The sequence below is a fragment of the Neofelis nebulosa genome, chromosome 2 (assembly GCF_028018385.1).
Source record: "Neofelis nebulosa isolate mNeoNeb1 chromosome 2, mNeoNeb1.pri, whole genome shotgun sequence".
Classification (NCBI taxonomy): Eukaryota; Metazoa; Chordata; class Mammalia; order Carnivora; family Felidae; genus Neofelis; species Neofelis nebulosa.
This window is the reverse complement of record NC_080783.1, coordinates 55,581,218-55,602,236: the sequence shown is the minus strand read 5'-3', so window position 1 is coordinate 55,602,236 and position 21,019 is coordinate 55,581,218. Positions and strand designations below refer to the sequence as shown.

General features: G+C 38.4%; 1 protein-coding gene and 1 pseudogene across 16 annotated transcripts in view; both read left to right on the top strand.

The window, feature by feature from the left end:
- Positions 1–21,019, top strand: part of OSBPL6 (oxysterol binding protein like 6) — a 218,002-nt gene that overhangs the window by 99,573 nt on the left and 97,410 nt on the right. For 2 of the 16 annotated variants that reach the window (XM_058712839.1, XM_058712820.1), the window contains exon 3: positions 3,322–3,452. The exons of the other annotated variants lie outside the window; for them this stretch is intronic. The gene's annotated coding sequence lies outside the window, so the exon portion shown is untranslated. The remainder of the gene's footprint in view (positions 1–3,321; positions 3,453–21,019) is intronic. 16 annotated transcript variants of the gene reach the window in all.
- LOC131505733 (small nucleolar RNA U3) lies at positions 15,191–15,295 on the top strand (annotated as a pseudogene).

Sequence of the window (21,019 nt, the reverse complement as noted above, 5' to 3'; positions counted from 1 at the left end):
AGATTACCGATTTTTAATGTTGAAGCAAACAGGAAAGAAGGCCAGCTGGTTTGGATGTTTATTTTGAGTGGTTTAGTGGCCTGGCTGCATTGCTTTGCTCTGTCTTATGGAATCTCTTAGGTCAGTATCGCTTAGGATCTCTTGATACTTGACCACAAGCAAAGATGAAATGTACATGAGTCCCTTTGACTGTCAGGTTTAAGTTCCTGGAAATAAAGTAAGTGGAAATCTGTTCCCACACATATTTGCCAAGTTGTGCGTTGACTGTATAAGACGGAAATTAAACTTTTTTTTAAAAAGGGAAATGCAAGTGATCAGCATCTCATTTCCTTTACAAAATGTGTTTATCTGATATTGTTCTTTTGTCACAGGAATTAGTTTGTACGCATGTATATTCAGGAAAGCTTTCAGAAAGCACCTTTGCCTCTTTTCCTTGGAGTTCCTGGTATCACCTCTCTATTCCCTTTCACTTAATTCCCTGAGGAAAGGACAACCAGCACTGAAAAAAAAAATGGAGTAGGGGGTGTTTAGAAGTCATTATTGACATAAAAACAGGTTGAAATGTTGTGAAAAAGGTAAACTCAGGGGCGCCTGGGTGGCGCAGTCGGTTAAGCGTCCGACTTCAGCCAGGTCACGATCTCGCGGTCCGTGAGTTCGAGCCCCGCGTCAGGCTCTGGGCTGATGGCTCGGAGCCTGGAGCCTGTTTCCGATTCTGTGTCTCCCTCTCTCTCTGCCCCTCCCCCGTTCATGCTCTGTCTCTCTCTGTCCCACAAATAAATAAAAAAATGTTGAAAAAAAAAATTAAAAAAAAAAAAAAGGTAAACTCAATAAATCAACTAACCAGTCAGCAAAGAGAACATGGATAGAGGATAAAGTATTCCACTTTTTGCTGATGTTTGTTCCCTTTTATCTGTTTTGAGGGTCTTGAGACTCCTCCCTCAGGTAGTGGCAATGGAGAGACTATCCAATGAGAACTGGTAAGGCAGATGTCATTTTACCTGTCCCTTTCTTCCTCTCCTGGGCTTTCCCTCCTCTTCTGTCTCTCTGAAGGAGGTCTCTCCTGTTCAATAGGCATCTCATTCTAAAATGCTGAAGGGGCCAAGGCGAAGGGAGCAGGCCAGTAGCCAACTGGAAGAGGAGTGAGAAGAACCTCAATGAGATGACAAGAATGGAAACAAAGGATCAGGAAAGAACCTTTGTCCAGGGATAAAGGCCATGCCCTAGACCAGTCCTCCACCTGTACGTTGTCTTTCTCATTCTGCTTGGTGAAGTTTTAGAAAAATGGTCACCCCCTTAAATCTGAAAAATTTAGACCAACTTTGAAAAATAAGTTGTATGTTAAATACATATCCAGTAAAATTGGGAATGAAGAAAAGTATACTGTTAATATCAGAGGTTTCATAAATGAAATGGTAGGGAAGAAGGAAATTTTGATTTGTTAAGAATCTTTTCATCTTTTGCTGTTTTTTTTCTCTACTTAAAAAAATACCTTTCATTGAGAAAAATTTCAAATTACACAAAAGACAGTGAATAGTAAACTCCCATACATACCCCCAGATTTATCTATCCATCTCTCTTTTATTCTGAAGCTATTAGAAGTAGACATCATGTATTTGGATCAACTAGTATTTTACCCTGAAATACAGTCATACAGGAAAAAGCAGAGTAAGTGCTTAATACTTCCTTTTTAATAGACAGTTTTAGAGTTGGTACTTTAGTTTTTTCAAAAGGTATTAAAGAGTTTCCTTTTTTTTTTTTTTGAGTATCATTGTATATTCATGGATTTAAAAAATATTATGTTTTAATTAGTTGTGGTGATTTTTTTTTTTTCTGGATGCTCAAGTACAACACTGGGATCCCCTTCAAGTTGGCTCCTGTGTATACATAAAGAAAAGAGAGCCTCTCATAAGAGAATCACAGTGAATTTTCACAGACTGGCCAGTTCCATATCATCAGCAACCAGATCAAGATAACAGAACATCCCAGAAGCACTCTTGTCCTGTTAATTTCTTTGACCCTGCTTTTTGGTACAACAGGATGCCCCACGCTTCTCTTGTACATTTCATATCCCAGTCTAAGTATCAGCCATTCTAAGAAGCTCTGGTTCTTTTCAGTAGGTAATGGAATTTAGAAACTAGAGTGTAGGGGCACCTGGGTGGCTCAGTTGGTTAAGTATCCGTCTCTTGATTTCAGTTCAGGTCATGATATCACAGTTCATGAGATCGAATCCCATGTCAGGCTCAGGCTAATGGTGTGGAGCCTCTCTCTCTTTCCCCCTCCTCTGCTCACACACTTGTATGCTCTCTGTCTCTCTCTCTCAACATAAATAAACAAACATTAAAACAAAATAAAATAAATAGAAACTGCAGTCTAGGTCTTAGGAGGGCTTATTCCTGTGGGTTCTCAGTGATTCTAGGCTTTTTGGGGGGCAGGGTAGAAACTTATATACATTTAAAAATAATACATATGAGTTCATACTGGTTTTTTCAAGCTAACTTTATGGAATTTTAATATTGTTTGATTTTATGTTTGTATCTCTTTTCTCTTACACTGAAGACCTTGGTTCCAAAATAAGATTACAAACTTATTTGCTCTATTCTTTAAGTACACAGAATACTTTCAAATGAATAAGCTCAGTCAGCATTACTACTACTAATTATTATTCTGTTTTTATGCAGAGAAAATATGTAGAGTTTTATGTATCCTTTTTTTTTTTTGGTCATTATTTTTGGTCTTTTAAAATTCATGCATGAGGTTAGAAGATGAATCTTTCCTTCAACTCCATTTTTAGTATTAATGTTGATACGTTTCTTGGCAGTGAAATTCAGTCTATTAAATCTTTAGTTTACCAGATAATTTGAGTTATTTGCAACTCATTACATCATAAGCAGGAGATGTTCCAGAAGCGACAGTGGGATTATTGTTCTCTCTGGGTGGTAGATCGATTTGTGCTGCATTGGATGCATTTATTAGTGTCTACCCTTCCTCATAGTGCAGGTCCAGAGATAGAAGAAAGATAAACACTCTAAATGAAGCAGAGAGCCTGAAAGTGCCCCAGGATTTTTGTCTTCTTGCTTCTTTTTATTTGATAGATGGTTATTTGATGGGTGCATATTTTGGAATACCTTTTCGACCCCTTGGTTGGTCAAGTGATCAAGTGCTTTGACTTTTGGACACATTTTGTAATATTTGACCCTGGGATAAATGTAAGCATTCATAGAGAATATGGGTGTAGGTAGTCTCTCCCACCTTCCTCCTGTCCATTCTTCCTTTCTGCCAACCATCTATCCTTCCTTTTTTTTTTTTTTTTTGCACACCCAGGTAATTCCTGGACCCCGAGCCGAGGGCTGCACAAGGGAGGAATAAGGAGAGCTACATCACTCCCTATTTTGTCTTTTAAAACTTTTAACCTGTCTTCTCAAAACCTCTTATTCTCAAACCACCTCCGTAAGGTATTTGAGTTCTTTCCAATATATTTTTACATACAGAAGAATGATTAATACTGTAATTAGTCTAACTGTGAGTTTGATTTAAAATTATTTGTTTATTGGCTTTTTACATCAGATGAGTAATGCTAGGAAGTACTGTGTGTATGAACCCACAAGACACAGCGTTTTGAAAGGTTTGGCTTTCAGAGAACAAGGATGTATTGGAGTAACAATTCTAAACTTTGCCCCAGTAAGAAATGATTACAAAGATGATGGACTAACACATCGACTCCCCAAAACTTCACTGTGTATGGCTGGTGGTAGACTTTTAAAGGTTTGAGATTTCAGAAACAATGGTGTGTCTTTTCTCCTGTGCCTTATAGCAACCCTGCTGTATCTGAAGTGTTCACTCATTTGTGTAGGCATTTGGTCATTCATTCATCCGTCCATGTAGCAAAGTCTCTGGAGTATCTATCTATCAATATGAACCAGTCATTATTTTGGACCCAGGAATGGTAACAAAGAGAGCAGGAATCATAACTGGTGAAGTCTCTGGGAACAGATAATAAGCCAATAAACAAATAAGGTAACTATTGAGTGAGGTAAGAGCTGTGAAGGGAATGAAAAGAACATTGTGCTAGAAAGCGACAGAGATGGTGCCTATTTCAAGGCAACAGGAGCTGAGAACTGAAAGATGATTTGCTGACTGCATGTTCATGTTTGGAGTACTGAATTTAGAAGCACTGTACAATTTATTTAAACAATACCTAACAAATTCAGCATGTGAATTTATTTCCAAATGTCTTGTTTTTTTTGTTTTTTTGTTTTTTTTGGTCGGTACTTTAAGGTTAAAATCTCTTGTTTTGTCAGTTTGTAAAAACTGGAGGAAGTCCTTGGGGGAAGAGTACATATGGGAACTTGCTGTGGTGTATTTGTAATTCTCTGCAAATCTTAAATTGTTCCAAAATAAAACACTTAAAAGAAAAAACTGGTGAGGAAATACCAAAATTTGTAGCAAATCAAACACAGTGTTGCTTCGATTTGCAGAGATGAGGTAGCTAGGTTTAAACAGGAAGGTCCTGTGGGGAGAGTGGCGCGTGTTGAGAATTTATTACTTAAATGCTCTCGTACTTGTCCCATCATGGACTGGACCAATTTCCCCCCGGTTTTTGATCCTTAATTTTATCTTCTTAAATTTCAGAAATGTAACAAAACTTACCAATAAAGTTAATTTACATTTTTCCTTTTTTAAAATAATTCATGCATTTTCTTGAAATCGTCTTGGACTATGTAGGGTGTTATGTTTCAGTTGGATATTAGCAAATCTTTTTCACATGGGGCTTTTAATAAAAAGTTTACCCTGATCAAAGCAATCCCCTCTACCCTTTATCCTATTAATATTTTTCAGTTTGTGTATTTCTAAACATAAAGTATCTTCTTTTTTACATGTTAGGGGAGATAGAGAAATCTAAAGTTGGCAAGAAGCATTAAATTCAGAATCTCCTTTGTGAATGCTTGCCAGCTGCAGTGTGGATTAACAGCCCTGCCATGGGAAGCTGTTGGGGAATCTACAATCTTTAAAAGTACTTTGCAGTATTTGGTCCCAAGAATGCTTACTCATCTTCAATAATCTAGTTCAAGGATCAGCAAATTATAGCCCACAGGGCAAACCTGGCTTGCAAGCCTGGCTTTATAAATTAAGTTTTAGTAGAACATAGCCATGCTTATTCATGTGCTCATTTTCTATGGCTGCTTTTCCACTACAATGGCAGTGTTGAGTAGCTGCAGTGAGACCGTATGGCTCATAAAGCCTAAAATATTTTGTTTGGCCTTTTACATAAAAAGTTTGCTGACCTCCGATGGAGTCAGATGGTGACTGGATTATCTCTGCCCATTTCAGAATCTGGGATCCAAAAAATGTTGCAGTTGCAGGGATTAGTAGACAATAGAGTCCTGTTGGGTTATGATAGAGCTTTTTGCTTTATTTTATTTCATTTTTAAAGATGTTTTTATTTAGTTTTGAGAGAGAGCGAGTGCGAGTGGCAGAGGGGCAGAGAGAGAGGGGGCAAGGGATCTGAAGCGTGCTCTGTGCTGACAGCAGAGAGCCCAATGTGGGACTTGAACCCACAGACTGTGAGATCATGACTTGAACCAAAGTCAGACGTTTAACTGACTGAGCCACCCAGGCGCCCTGCTGTATTTTCTTTTTTATTCATAGGTGGAGATACTGTGTTTGTAGTAAAAATACTTTTTCATAAGCTTTCTAATGTTTTTAGTAACAGTTTTGTAGTATGAAGCCCATTTCTATAAATGTTAAATGCTAAACACCTTAGTTATCAGTTGAAATTCTTATTATATATATTTTTGAATTGCTGAGGAACAATTTTAACAATTCCTTATTTTTGAGGCTTTACATCTATTACTTGGGAGTGACTGTGTCTAATACTATATTATTATTCCCTAGTGTTAGTGTTAGGTCATCGACGAACAGGGCCCAGCTTGGCGATCCTTTACACCTGTGTCCAGAGTCAGGCTTGTTGAAACAGAGTGCTGGAAAGAGTGCTCACAGGTTTTGACCCACTAGTATGGACAGGGGCAAGAATTTGCATTTGAAATGAGTTCCCAGGTGGCATGTTGGTCCCGGATCGCCTTTCAAAACCTCTGTAGTAGACAGCACTGGTATTTCCTAAGCTTGGGATTTGGGGAAAAGTAGCTTTTTTCATCTCAATTCAATATCAGGTGACACATTAAAACTTCCTTTGAATTTCTTAAACTTCCACTCATCATCTTTGTGGCAGGACTCACTAATGAACCAGGTATCATTTTAATACTTTTTTCCGTTTTCCAGTCCCAAACTTCTGTTGCCATTGCCTCCTGGCCTCACTGCTCTTGGGTTTTACTTTTTAAAAAAAGAAAATCTCTTTACTGATGTTTTCAGTGGAATTTTGGGATGAAACAGATTCTGTCTATATTCAGTCTGCCAGATTTACCCCAGTGTGGTGTGTGTGTGTGTGTGTGCGTGCGTGTGCGTGTGCGCGCACGCGCATTTTAAAGTACTTCTTTCTTTTCTTGATTCTTGTAAAATCCTGTGAAGTGAGTTGGGAACTCAAGTATTTTCTCTGCATAAAAGAAACCAAGGTCCTGAGACACAAGATCTTGTGATCTGCTGGAAAAGGAAGGCTCCAGCTCAAGCTTTTTGACTGACATCCATTTCTTTGTTAGTTGTACCATGAGTTTGACACTATCTGGACCTCAAATGTAGTTTGTCAAACTATTAGGACCCCTATTATTTCACTTCATATCAGTGTCTCAATTATTTTTGATAATAAAATAATCTTAAGTGTGTTATTTGATCGTTCTTTTATATTTAAGTGTGGGCTTATTTTTAATAAGGATATGCCCCAAATCCATTTAAATACATGAACTGGTACATCAGTTTCTATTTTGTGGATTTTTGTTAAATTATGCCCCCTCCCCAAATACTCTTGATCCTTTTGATGGAAAATTAGCAACCTTTTTCATAGGGGCTTTTAATAAAATAGTGTCATGGATCAAACCAGTCTCAAAATTAGTACTCTGGAGACAGGTGTCCTGAACCTGCTCATGGAGGAAGTTGATGTTCTCGTGGGTACAGTGTGTCCTCAAATCTGCTCCCTGACAGTCATTTGGAGGAGGGGCTCAGAAGAGGATGCATAATAACAGTAACCATTTTACACAAATAATGGCATCTGCTTCTCACAACTTCATGAAATAGATATTTTTATCCCTGTTTTTAAGTTTATTTATTAAAAAACTTTTTTTAACATTTATTTATTTTTGAGAGAGAGAGAGAGAGAGACAGAGACAGAGACAGAGACAGAGACAGAGTGTGAACAGGAGAGGGGCAGAGAGAGAGGTAGACACAGAATCTGAAGCCAGCTCCAGGCTCTGAGCTGATGTGGGGCTGATTGTGGGGGTCAAGATCATAAGATCATGACCTGAGCCAAAGTTGGACGCTCAACCGACTGAGCCACTCGGGCACCCCAATTTATTTTTAGAGAGAGGAGGGAGAGCGGGAAAGGGGCAGAGAGTGAGGGAGAGCGAGAATTCCAAATAGGCTCCTTGCTGTCAGTGCAGAGCCTGATGCAGGGCTCAGTCTCATGTACCATGAGATCATGACCTGAGATGAAATCAAGATTCAGACGCTTAATCAACTGAGCCAACCAGGTGTGCCTGTCCCTATTTTATAGATGAGGAAATTGAGGCATAGAGAAATAAAGTAAATTGCCTGATGTTTGATAGCTAGGAAATAACAGAGTTGGGATTGGTTTCAGACCTAGGCAATCCATTTTTTTTTTTTTTAAGTGTAAAAATAGAAAGAAAAAACAGCACAGGATATATGCAGTGGAATACTGACAAACATTTAAAAATCAGCTCTCTAAAAAGGGGGAGGATGCTGATTTGCATGGCTTACTTCTATCATGGCCAATTTCAAGTTCCCAAGAGGATGTCTCTGGAGGCTGGTCTGGCAGGCAAGGGGCTCCAGAGCCTGTGTAAGCTCGCTCCAGCCCACCACCAGGTGTGTGCGAAGATTACCACACCCCAATTAAATGAGTACATGATGCTGAACTGCCTGGGGCCTGGCAGCAAATCCTCAGTTATTGTCAGCTGTTCCTTCTCTCCTGTGGCAATGAATGAGCAATAATTGAAACTAACACTCATGCTGAATACCCGATGCAAATAGAAGTATGGGCACCCTGATATGTAGGTAAAGGTCTACATAAACATTGCTATTCTGGAGGGATGACAGTTTTTTAAAATTCTGCTTAAGGCTCTTAATCATGAAATATTTGCGATTAGGTAGATAATGGCTAGTCAATTAGGTAGGTGGCAGGTGCGGTAACTCTGTGCAGCAAGGCTAATTCATCATCCGTATTGAAAGAATTACACTACTGCCTCTCTTCCTATTCCTAATGTATGACTCGGCACCAGGGAGAACAGAGCAGATAATGCCCCAGGCCCCTAGAGTACCATTAGCAGGTTGGTGGGTCTTTTTTTAGGAAAACCCAGAGGTTTCCCCTTGGGAATGTTGAACTCTGTACAGTCTTTCTCTCTATTGAACAGAAAGGGAACTCCACTCTGCAAATCATTTGGATTATTTTTGGGTTCTCTTTGGGCAAATATAATAAAATCCAAGACCTGGCATGAGGGGGTTATCTCAGGCAGCCTGTGAGCACAGTCAACTGTATTTAATGTATATAATGAGGGCTTAGGTCTTAACTGAAATGATAAGCCCAGCAAACAATCGGAGTGGTTTTTGTGGTCCCTGATATCTGACTGCAACGATGAAAGTGACATAGTCCCCACCCACGAAGATTATACAGAATCAGTACAAATAAACAGTGCGGTGGTATTCAATAATATATGCATGCATAAATATAGAAGTAATACAGATTGCAGTGACAATTCTAATTGATTAAGAAAGATTTTGTAAAGAAAATGAAACCTGAGCACAAAATAACACAAAAGTGATGTCTGCATATTATAAAAGTTATTACAGGTGATAATACAGGAACTTTTTTATTTTTGTAAAATATACATAAAATTTACCATTCTAACAGTTTGTAAATTCTTATTTCAGAGGCACTAAGTACATTCACATTGTACTATAACCATCACTATGGTTTGAATGTTTGTGTTGCAACAAAATTCATATGTTGAAATCCTTATTCCTGAGGTGATAGTATTTGGGGAGGTGATTAGGTCATGGGTGGGTCCTTGTGAGTGGAATTAAAAGAGACTCCAGAGAGATCCCTTCGCCCCTTCTGCTATGTGAGGACAAAACAAGCAGATGACCATTTATGAACTAGGAAAGTGGGTTTTTACCAGGTACCAGATCTTCTGGTGTCATGATCCTGGACTTCCCCAGCCTCCAAAACTGTGAGAAATAGATGCTTGTTGTTCAATTTTTTCTTTAACATTTATTTATTTTTGAGAGAGAGAGAGAGAGACAGAGCGTGAGCAGGGGAGGAGCAGAGAGAGAGGGAGACACAGAATCTGAAGCAGGCTCCAGGCTCTGAGCTCTCGGTGTAGAGTCAGATGCAGGGCTTGAACTCAAGGATCATGAGTCATGACCTGAGCTGAAGTCAGATGCTAAATCAACTGAGGCCACCCAGGCACCTAAATCCTTGTTGTTTTTAAGCCACTTAGTTTATGGTATTTTGTTAATAACAGCACAAATGGATTCGGACAACCACTTTTTAATTGAAGTATAATTGACACAGAATATTAATTAGCTTCAGATGTGCAACATAGTGATTAGCAACTCTTTGTGTTATGCTGTGCTCACCACAAGTGTAGCCAGCACCTGTCAGCCAGTGTCCCCATGCTGTACCTTTCATCCCTGTGACCTATTCATTCCATAGCTGGAAGCCTGTACTACTCGCTCCCCTTTATCCATTTTGCCCAGCCCCCAGCCCAGACAACTACTTTCTTTCTCGAAAACTTTTTCATCTTCCAAACTGAAATTCTGTACTTATTGAACCCAAACTCCGTTTCCCCCTCCTCATGGACACTGGCAAACACCCTTCTATAAATCTGACTCTGTAGGTACCTAATATAATTTGACTACTGTAGGTACCTAGTATAAGTAGAATCATACAATATTGGTCCTTAGGTTACTCAGCATAATGTCTTCGAGGTTCATCCACATTGTAGCATGTATCAGAATTTCTGTTCTTCTTAAGGCTGAATTCTATTCCATTGTACAGATGTACCACATTTTGTTTATACGTCCATCTGCTGATGGACACTTGGGTTGCTTTCACCTTTTGCCTAGTATGAATAATGCTGCTATGAATATCAGTGTACAAATATCTGTTCAAGTCCCTGCCTTGCATTCTTTTGGGCGTATACCCAGAATTGGAATTGCTGAATCATATAGTAATTTTATTGTTAATTTTTTGAGGAGTCACCATACCATTTTCAATAGCAGTCTGCCATTTTACATTTCTGGTAGCAATGTATCAGAATCACTTCTGCAACATTTTTAACCTAAGCCATTTTGTCGGCTTTAAGCCAACTCTTCCGCATAGCTCAGTACAGGAAATTCCTCTAGAGAACAGGACATTTGCCGCTACTTAAGTCATTTGGTGTCTCAGTAAAAGTTTATACGCACTCAACATGGATTAATGAATTATTATTTAAGATCACAAGGCAGAGGCAAAATCTTTGATGTTTCCTGTCGTTGCCAAAAAGTCCCCACTGTGCTGACAATCAGTACCTATTAGCAGTCATGGGAACCATAATTCCCAATATTATCTTTCCTGTTAAAATATGAATTATGACATTACCAAGCTTCCTTTCAAAACATGTTAGCAAGAGTCAGAAACCAAATAATGAATGAAAAAGTGGCTGACAAATCTTAGAAAATTAGCATTGGCAAAGTTATTGAGGTGATGGTACCAAAATGGCCTTGTCAAAACTGGCTGTGGCACATGCTCCCATCAAAATCAAATGTCCTGTGATCGCATTATGTTAAATATGTTGTACAGCTTTTGTGCCCATGGATTGTCTTTTAACCTGTACTGGTAAGGATCCTTTTAGTAATATGAACTCCCAAGGATGTACTTTTTTTAGCCTTTTGATAATCTGATGAAAGCTATTGAATATCTCCCTAGGAAAATATGATGCTTGTATGCCCCATACATTTCATATCATTTAAGAACCTCTATAAATTTGTATTATACATCAGTAATGTACCATCCTGTAAAAAAAAAAAAAAAACAAAAAAAAAAAACTAGAGTTCTCATTTATTCATTGATTTATTAGTAAAATAAGGGTAAATAGCAGTGAAAGAATTTGTTTCATGGGCTTTGAGGTCAAATAGATTTGGAAACCAAACTAAGGACCCTGTTTAACAAACCTCCTAAATCCTACTTTTGTCATCTATACACTATGAATAACAAAAGAGTTACTGGATGGGAAGTAGGACATCTGGCCTGCTGGGTTTTTTGGTTTTTTTTAATTTCTCTTTTTATTATTATTGTGTTTTTTGGTTTTTGTTTTTGAGAGAGAGAGAATGGGGGAGGGGGAGAGGAAGAGGGAGAGAGAGAATCCCAAGCAGGCTCCATGCTGTCAGGGCAGAGCCTGACTCAGGACTTGATCTCATGAACCATGAGATCATGTGCTGAGCCAAAATTAAGAGTCAGTTGCTTAACCAACTGAGTCACCTGGGCATCCCACAACCTTCTCATTTGATTCTGTACTTGAAATAGACATAAAATAGAACATTTTAACATGTTTTATTTCTATTTATCCAGAGTTTATATGTCTTTATTATTTGTTTTTAGGTTTATTTATTCATTTTGATAGAGAGAGAGCACAAACAGGGAGGGACAGAGAGAGTGAGAGAGAATCCCAAGCGGGCTCATCACTGTCAGCATGGAGCCTGACACAGGGCTCGAACTCACGAACTGTGAGATTATGACCTGAGCTGAAGTCAACATTTAACCAACTGAGCCTCCCAGGCACCCGCTAAAACTTTATTTTAAAAGCAATTTTAAGTTTACAGCAAAATTGCAAAAGGTAAAATTGCAGAAAGTACAGAGGATTTCCACATTCTTCCTGCTCCGCACACATAGCCTCTTCCATTGTCAACATCCCACACCAGAGTGGTACCTCCATTACAATCAATGATGAGCCTACACTGACAGGTCATTATCACCTAAAGTCCATAGTTTACATTAGGGTTTACTCTTGGTGTCGTACATTCTGTGGTCTGGACAAATATATGACACATATCCACCAGTACAGCATACGTAGAATAGTTTCACTATCCTAAACATCCTTTGTGCTTCACCTATTTTATCCTTCCTCCACTCTCCCACTCCCAACCCTGGCAACCACTCATCTTTTTTTTCTGTCCCCATATTTTTGCCTTTTCCAAAGTGTCATATAGTTGGGATTATATAGTATGTACCATTTTCAGACTTGCTATTTTCACTTAAAAAATGAAGATGGATGGATGGATGGATGGATGGATGAATAGATAGATATGCAACCAGCTACATTACTGAAAGCTTGCTTTCTTTTCACCCCTTCTGGTTGACTTTCATTTGATTCTCATGTGCATTTAATTTTTAAAATCTTTTTTATTTTTTACATTTTATTTTTGATGGGGTTGGGGGGAACAAGTGGGGGAGGGGCAGAGAAAGAAGGGGACAGAGGATCCAAAACAGGCTCTGCACTGACGGCAGAGAGCCTGATGCTGGGCTTAGACTCACAAACCATGAGATCATGACCTGAGCCAAAGTCAAATGCTTAACTGACAGCCGTCCAGATCCCCTCATGTCCATTTCAGATGAACAATTATATTGTTCCCTGGTTAGCATTCTCAGAGCACAGTGTTAACAAGGTAATAAGCAGTATGATTATTTTGTTGTTGACATTGACGAAAATGGTACTGATGTTTCACCATTGAGCCTGATGCTAGATTGATTTATGTGCCTGTGTGTGTATGCTTATGTGTTTATATATAAACAATAGCACATAGAAAGGCAGCTATTCCCAGGTGCCTGGGTAGCTCAGTCAGTTAAGTGTCCAACTGTTGATCATGGCTCAGGTCATGATCTTGTGGTTCGTGAGTTTGAGCCCACATCAGGGTTTGCACTGCCTGCTTGGGATTCTGTCCCTCTCTCAGTCTCTCTGTCTGTCTGTCTCTCTCTCTCAAAATAAATAAATATAACAACAACAAAAAAGAGGTGTGTGGGTGGCTCAGTTGGTTAAGCATCTGACTTCGGCTCAGGTCATGATCTCAGGGTTCGTGAGTTTGAAATCCACATTTGGCTCTCTTCTGACAGCACAGAGCCCACTTCAGATCCTCTGTCCCCATCTCTCTATGCTTCCCCCACCTCAATATAAATAAACATTAAAAAAATTTTTTTAGGGGCGCCTGGGTGGCTCAGTCGGTTAAGCATCCGACTTCAGCTCAGGTCACGATCTCGCGGTCCGCGAGTTCGAGCCCCGCGTCGGGCTCTGGGCTGATGGCTCAGAGCCTGGAGCCTGCTTCCGATTCTGTGTCTCCCTCTCTCTCTGCCCCTCCCCCGTTCATGCTGTGTCTCTCTCTGTCTCAAAAATAAATAAACGTTAAAAAAAAAAATTAAAAAAAAAATTTTTTTTTAAATAAAGGCAACTATTCCAATATTTGTTCAGAGTTCTTAAATATTTGGCAATGGATATTAAATGGTGTACTTTTTAAATCAAGATGATTGTAGAATATTTAGCCTTTGGATTATTAGTTTTAGTTATTTATTATAGATTGCAACAATTATCTAATAACTTAGTGTCTTCTATTCCTTGGTTATATACTTTTTATAACCTTCTTTCTGTACTTATGGTTCCTGTTTTTCTACATATTTAGAAATGAAAGTATAAGTAAATAATGTAAATTAGTTGATAAATCTAAGATGTTTATTTGTTTATATTTTTCTTATATTTGGCTTTTCTAATTTCATAAATTATAAAATTAATGCATTTTTGTTTGTTCATTTATTTATTTATTTATTGAGTAGGCTGCCCACCCAGCACGGGAGCTCAACGTGGGGCTTGAACTCATGACCCTGAGATCAAGACCTGAGCTGAGATCTAGAGTTGGATGCTTAACCAGCTGAGCCACCCTTGCAACCTGTTTTTATTCTTTTGTGTTTAATAATGGAAATGATTAAGACCATGAATTTTCCTTTCATTATAGCTGTAGCTATGTTCAACATTTCTAACATATTCTTTGATTGCTTTTACCCTAGTCTTTCACCTGTGAGTTAACTGGACAATGCACTCCATCATTCAGAAAGAAAGGGGAGGGAGGTGAGGGACAGGACTGAATGCTTTTGGTTTCTGCTCTGTTTTCAAATGTTCTACAATATCAATGTGCTTTATTTTTTCTTCAACCTAAGATGTACTTAGGAGAGTATATTTTTGAACTTTTTCTAGGATTAATCCCTGCTTGCTTCCAATGTTTCATTAATATTTAACTTATTGAATTGCTTCAGAGAGTGATCAAAATTCAGCAGTATCATTAAGATCTTATTTTGATTTGCTTTTTACTAATTTTGCCTGATAAAGATTTTTTTTATTTTCTAGATGAAGATACTTATTTATATTGTTAAAGATTTTATTTTCCAAATTGAAGTCTTCCTTATGTTAAGGAATATTTTTGAATACTATTCCTTTTCTTTTTTGGTTTTTGTCTTCAGGGCGATCCATATCTGTAGATTCAGGTTCTATTATCTGTTAACTTTGCCTGCCCTTTTTTCCATTTGCAAGATGATTTCCTAAACTTTATCTTTTAAACCTACCTCTTGACTAGATTTTTCTGCCGAAGTTTTCAGTGTTTCATTAATATCATTTTAATTATTTTAAAATGATGGTGTCATCATTTGTTGCCTTTATTTCTTCCTTACCTTTACTAGTTCCCACTGCTTCTGAACCTGTCTTATTTCTTATTCAGAGAATTTTTTTTTTTTTTAATTTGTGAAAGTGTGAAACAGTGGTGCTCTAAAGCTGCCCTCTCTTCTACTAGGATTAGCATTCCAGATCAGCCCTCTAGTTACCTCTTGCACATAGTAATTTGCTCTCTTATTGGGGGAACATATTTTATAGTGTTTTATACACACACACTTTTTTTTTTAAACTTTATTTTTCTTTAAATGAGCTCTGTTCCTTGTCAAAAGAATATTTATGCCAGTTATCCTTTGCTTCTTTAGTGTTTAGTTAATTAGCATTCAAAGACTATACTTTCAGGGATCATTTCTATAGTTCTTTACTTAATTAGCATTCACATCCTCTGTAAACTCACCCTGGAGGTCTAAGTGATGTTGTAGAATGTAGGTCTGTCCTGTTCATTTCCTTGGTAAAGGATCTTAGGAGAGTGAGTAGAGAGTGACCAGAGTTTTCATCAGTCACAATAAGAGAAGTCTGTTTGTATGCTCTTTTCCTTGTTAGTTTTTTAAATAAGTGCGCCAGAAGCCGTCTTGGCAGGGAAAGCTGTATTTTGGGGGTGCTTTGGAATATGTCCATGATGCTCTTTGGAAGCCAGGACCAAGGAAAGCAGCAAAAGATAAGGCAGGGCCATGTTCTTGAGTGCCAGGAGAGCTGTGCCTCCAGGCCTAGCAACGCTGTTAATCTGTGGTGAGGCTTTTCCCTGGGCTTCTTGCTCCTCGCCTCTCTTATCTAGAGAAAATAGGTGGAGTTTGCCCGCCTTTCTTCTTTTAACACCACTTTACTGTCTTAAGAAGGGAGATATATTTGGTTTCATACATCATGGTTTGGTTGTGAGTAAAGTGATCCTTACATTTTATGGCATTTATTCTTTTTTTTTTTTTTTAAGTTTGTTTCTTGAGAGAGAGAGAGAGTATGCACAAGTAGGGGAAGGGCAGAGAGAGAGGAAGAGAGAGAGAATACCAAGCAGGCTCTGCATTGTCAGCCTGGAGACCAATGTGCATCTCGAACTCACAGTGAGATCATACCCAGAGCTGAAGTTGGACGCTTAACCGACTGAACCACCCAGGCGCCTCATGGCATTTATTCTTTAGTGAAAGTACTTGATTTTTTTTATTTTTTTTAAATCCTTTTAGCCTCTGCCTTTTAGTCATTTTCTAGGAAAATGTTTATCAAATATCTTATACCACCATCTTTTTTTTCTTTTAGAAGTGATTGGCTTATCTTCATGAAAGCATTCCTTGATTTTCTTTTTCTTTTTGTGCGTTAATGACCTTAGAAATAAAAAGATTCCCTACCCTCTCTCTATAAGGGGAAAAAAAAAACTAATGTAAATGACATTGTAATGACTGTAATATATAATGGTAATAGGCATTCATTGCTCTGGTGATGATCTTGATCGGAAAACTAGTTTATTCCATCCATCAGTACAATGACATTTGCACTGATAAGATCAGTTGATGATAGGATTGCCCTGTCCCTGTGGCTTGTGCCACATCTACTGTGGCTCCTCCTGATTCTCTGTAAATAGTCATGCAGATGTTGAAAAAGACAAACCATCAACAACCCAGATACTAATTTAAAACACAACCTAATATCAAAACCATGAAGGACTAGACCCTAATTTTATGAAGGCTGCATCCCAAATTCAGGAAAATAGTGACTGAGCCAGGTCTTGATTGTGGCAGACCTCAGCTGCTGTTGCAGAAAAGGAGGCTGTGTGAGAAAGAGCAGAAAAATTATTACTTAATTCTTCCAGGCTGTCCTCACACTTGGAGATTCTGGTTGGCCCCAGTCAGAAGTGGTATCAGCTCCTCCATGTTGTGTTAGAATACTAAGTGTAATTCTCTAAAACTTCAAATTAAATCACCAAGATTGGGAAAAGGACTAGGAAAAGAAAGTTTTGAGGTGGGGTGGTGTGGGGGAGGTTTTATATTACAGGGGCAACTAGAAGGATACCATTTTACTCTTGACTGTCACATACAGACTGTAGGTTCCAGCAGGATTTAGAGAAACTTGAAGGGAAACAGAACGTTACAAGGGAAATTTTATCTTTCACAGTAATGGCAAATATAAAACTCAGTTAAAACCATCTTAAAATCAGTATTATAAGGAAAAGCAGATTATAAAGGAAAAGCCATCAGGCATTGAAAGAAACAAAGAAGAACCATAAAATAGAAAGTGTAGCATGATTTGGCAGGCATAAGGCCAACTATTAGTTATAATATTAAATGGAAATGGGAAAAATATCGCTAATATTAGATTTTTTTAACAACTCAACATGATCTTTACTACAGGACTACATAATACAAAGTGATACAGAAACTTTAAATGTAAAAGGATGGACGAATTTCACTAATCACTTGCAACCAGAAAGAGAGCAGATGATACCAAATAAAGCAAAAAAGTATTGAAATGAATGAAGAGGGTCATTTTATATAATAATCAAACACAAACGGAATTATTATGAACTCTCCCGTGATAAATTTCATTGTTTCAAAATATACAGAATATAAACGTATCATGGTATATCCATGTGGTGGCCTCATGCGTAGTGATTAAGAGCCATGATACTAAAGCTCCTTTGTTCACAAAGAAGGCTGTTACCAATATATTGTTGGTTGAAAAAAGCATATTGCAGATAGATTGGACATTATTTTCCTACTTTGGTTAAGATAGAATCAAATGTTAACCACGGTTATTTTTAGGTTGATGAAACTAGAGTCAATTAAAATATTTATATCTGAGCTTTTAATCTTTTTCTATGGTGAATATAGTAGATTATTGCCCCAAGTATTTTTTGTTGCCTTATATTGGATGCTTTATACTTTCATGCATCATCAACCTCAGTTTGGCCATGTGACCTGTTTTGGCCAATAAGATGTGAGTGAAAGTGACATGTTCCACCTGCACCTAAGAACTGTCTCATGGTTCTACCTTCATCACTTGGGGGTTGATACAGAGAGCTGCAGCTGAACTCTACAGGACATGTAAATAAAACATGTAAATAAACCTTTCTTGTAAGCCCTTGAGATTTTGTGGTTGTATATTACCACGTCACAACTCAACCCCGCTGACATAGTCAAGTTCCAGATGTTTTTCTGAACACATACAATTTATAATGCTTGTGAACAGCAGCTTGTAGAAGTCTTCCTTGACACCTCATGCTTTAGTCAGGTCTCTAGGTCGTAAATCTGAATTTTATGTCACTCAGTGTAAATGCAAATGTTATAGCACTTACAAACAATTGTAGTGATCCCACTGATATGAATGGGGAAGAAGACAGGAAAATCAGATGTTCAGCTCTTGTATTGCTGTTATTTGCAGCAACAATATTTTTCTCATTGAGTATAGAAATTATGTTGGTATTGATTTTAAAATCTATGGTCTTTCAAAAAACTAAATAAAATAAAATCTATGGTCTTTCTTTACCTTGGGATTTTGTTTAGGCAATTTCTGAAAATGTGCTTTGATAGAGATGAAGTAATTTTTTTTAATGTCACACTAATTCTGATACTTTAGGAGTAAAGAGTAAATAGGTATAACCTACTAATAGAATTTAGACTTACTTTTGTAATACACTTTGAAATAGAGCAGGTGATTAAACACTTGATTGATAATCAGATTGGAATGAACTTTAAAGGTCATCTCACTCAACTTTAGGTACTCAAAATCCTCTTTGTTAAAAAAAATCAGAAATTAATAAAACAACAGTAATGTCAAAAATGATTCTTAGGGCACCTGGGTGGCTGCATCCGTTAAGCGTCTGACTTCAGCTCAGGTCATGATCTTGTGGTCTGGGTTCAAAACCCGTGTTGGGCTCTGGGCTTACAGCTCAGAGTCTGGAGTCTGCTTCTGATTCTGTGTCTCCCTCTCTCTCTGCCCCTCCCCTGCTTGCTCTCTGTCTCAGAAATAAACCTTTCTTGTAAGCCCTTGAGATTTTGTGGTTGTATATTACCACGTCACAACTCAGCCCCGCTGACATAGTCAAGTTCCAGAGTGAATTAAATTCTCTAAATCGCCTTTTCTTATTCTTGGTATTCTTCAAGATATTCATAATTGTAATTCAACCAAAAGATTGCGTTTTCATCATCGACAACTTACCCTGAAAATGTCACTTTAAATTAAAAACCAAGGTATTAGCATTTGGTATGTATTAATGGGGAAAGTGCAGTTGGGAGTTGGGCGCAGCTAAGAAAAAAAAGTTCAAGGGGCGCCTGGGTGGCTCAGTCAGTTAAGTGTCCGACTTTGGCCTAGGTCATGATCTTACAATTCGTGGGTTCGGGCCCCAGCTTGGAGCCTGGAGCCTGCTTTGGATTCTGTGTCTCCCTCTCTCTCTGCCCCTCCCCTGCTCAGGCTCTGTCTTTCTCTGCCTCAAAAATAAATTAAAAACATTGAAACATTTTTTTAAAAAATCGAAAGAAAAAAGTTCAAAAGAGGAAATGTCGGCTCTTGATGTAGCTTGGATTGAATTTACTTCCAAATGGATAACAGTCTAATTGGTTTGGTTGTTTCAACCTCATCCCTTGGGGACACGTGAATACCTCACAGAACCTCCGTACTTTTAGCTCAAGTATCAGCGGCTTGTAAGACATCTTGCACCAGAAAGTACTTCAAGTCAGAGACCTGAGCAGTGTTCTTGCTTTCTGTTTGCTGGCATCACAGCTTGGCTTGAGAAATTTCAGTCACGCTTTAATTAGACTATCTTCACAAAACAAAAGGATTGGATGATCATCTATCGCATGTCGGCATATCACTGCCTTTTGACAATACTCAATGCAAGCTGATCTCCAGCCAAGGAAAGAGCACTGCAGCTCTTTACATTTCTGTTAGTCCAAAGACTGATTTTGTTTCCAGAGAAAAGTTTTCCAATTTGGGGGATAAGTGGTGGTGACAATGAAGTTGAAATCTGAAGAAAGGATATTAAGTTTTACTCGCTAGAGAGTCCAGGTCTCCCAATTTAAAATAATTTGCCTTTTAATTATTGGGATTGTTCTTTTGAATCTTCTATGTAACCAGGTAGCCATTAAAATCCTGATTAACACATTCAGGGCCACATAATCCATTAACGTACTGTTGCAGATTTAGAAAATAATAACTATTTGTAGGCCTGTATAAAATGTACCTGCACTTGCAGAGTTTACATGATCTGTACCTAAATCATACAATACATTTATATCAGAAACATAATCTTTAAACATTTGTCTGTAGCCTAAATTTCTCTGAGCTAGGGACTACATTTCCAAGTGTTTATCTCCATTTGAATGCCTCAGTTATACCTGAAACTCATTGGGTTGAAACCATGCTCGTGCCTTTCTGCCAATCCTGATTTCCTTTGGCCAGACCTCACTCAGAATACCAGAAACCTAGGAGTCTTCCTCAACCCTGTCTTCTCCTCTTCCCCACTGCCCCCCTTCATACCCTGTTACAGCTGATGAGACTGGATGCTGAATTTCTTGCCAGCTCTCTAATCCATTATCTCTTGCTTCCTGATTGGGTCTCCCTCACCTTCTGTATTTCCCCAATTTGGTTCTCCTCGTGGCTATCAAAGTATCCTTTTATTTATTTTTTTAAAATGTTTATTTATTTATTTTAACAGGGGTGGGGGCAGAGAGAGAAAGAGAGAGAATCCCAAACAGACTGCACACTGCCAACACAGAGCCCAATGCAGAGCTCAAACAAACTCACGAACCGCAAGATCATGACCCGAGCAGAAACCAAGAGTTAGACACTTAACCGACTGAGCCACCCAGGTGCCCTTCAAAGTATCCTTTTAAACACACAGATCTCGTTATAGCACACTCCTTTATGCCTTCTTATGCCTTAATGATAAAAATAGAAAAGTTGAACATGGCTGACAAGGCCTTGCCCTTGCCTCTCTCTGACCCATCATGCCACTCTCTGATCATGATGGGCAGCACTAATTTCTTGATCATACCAAGCCAAATATCCAGGCACCTGCTTAACTCATGCTTCTCCTTCAGACCTCAGCTCAAACACACTGGATCAGGGATACCTCAGACCTCCAGACCCATCGAGTTCCTCTCACCATGTATCCTCAGACATCTTTATTCTTTTTTGATTTCTTGATTGACTGTCTCTTCCTCTGGACTCAA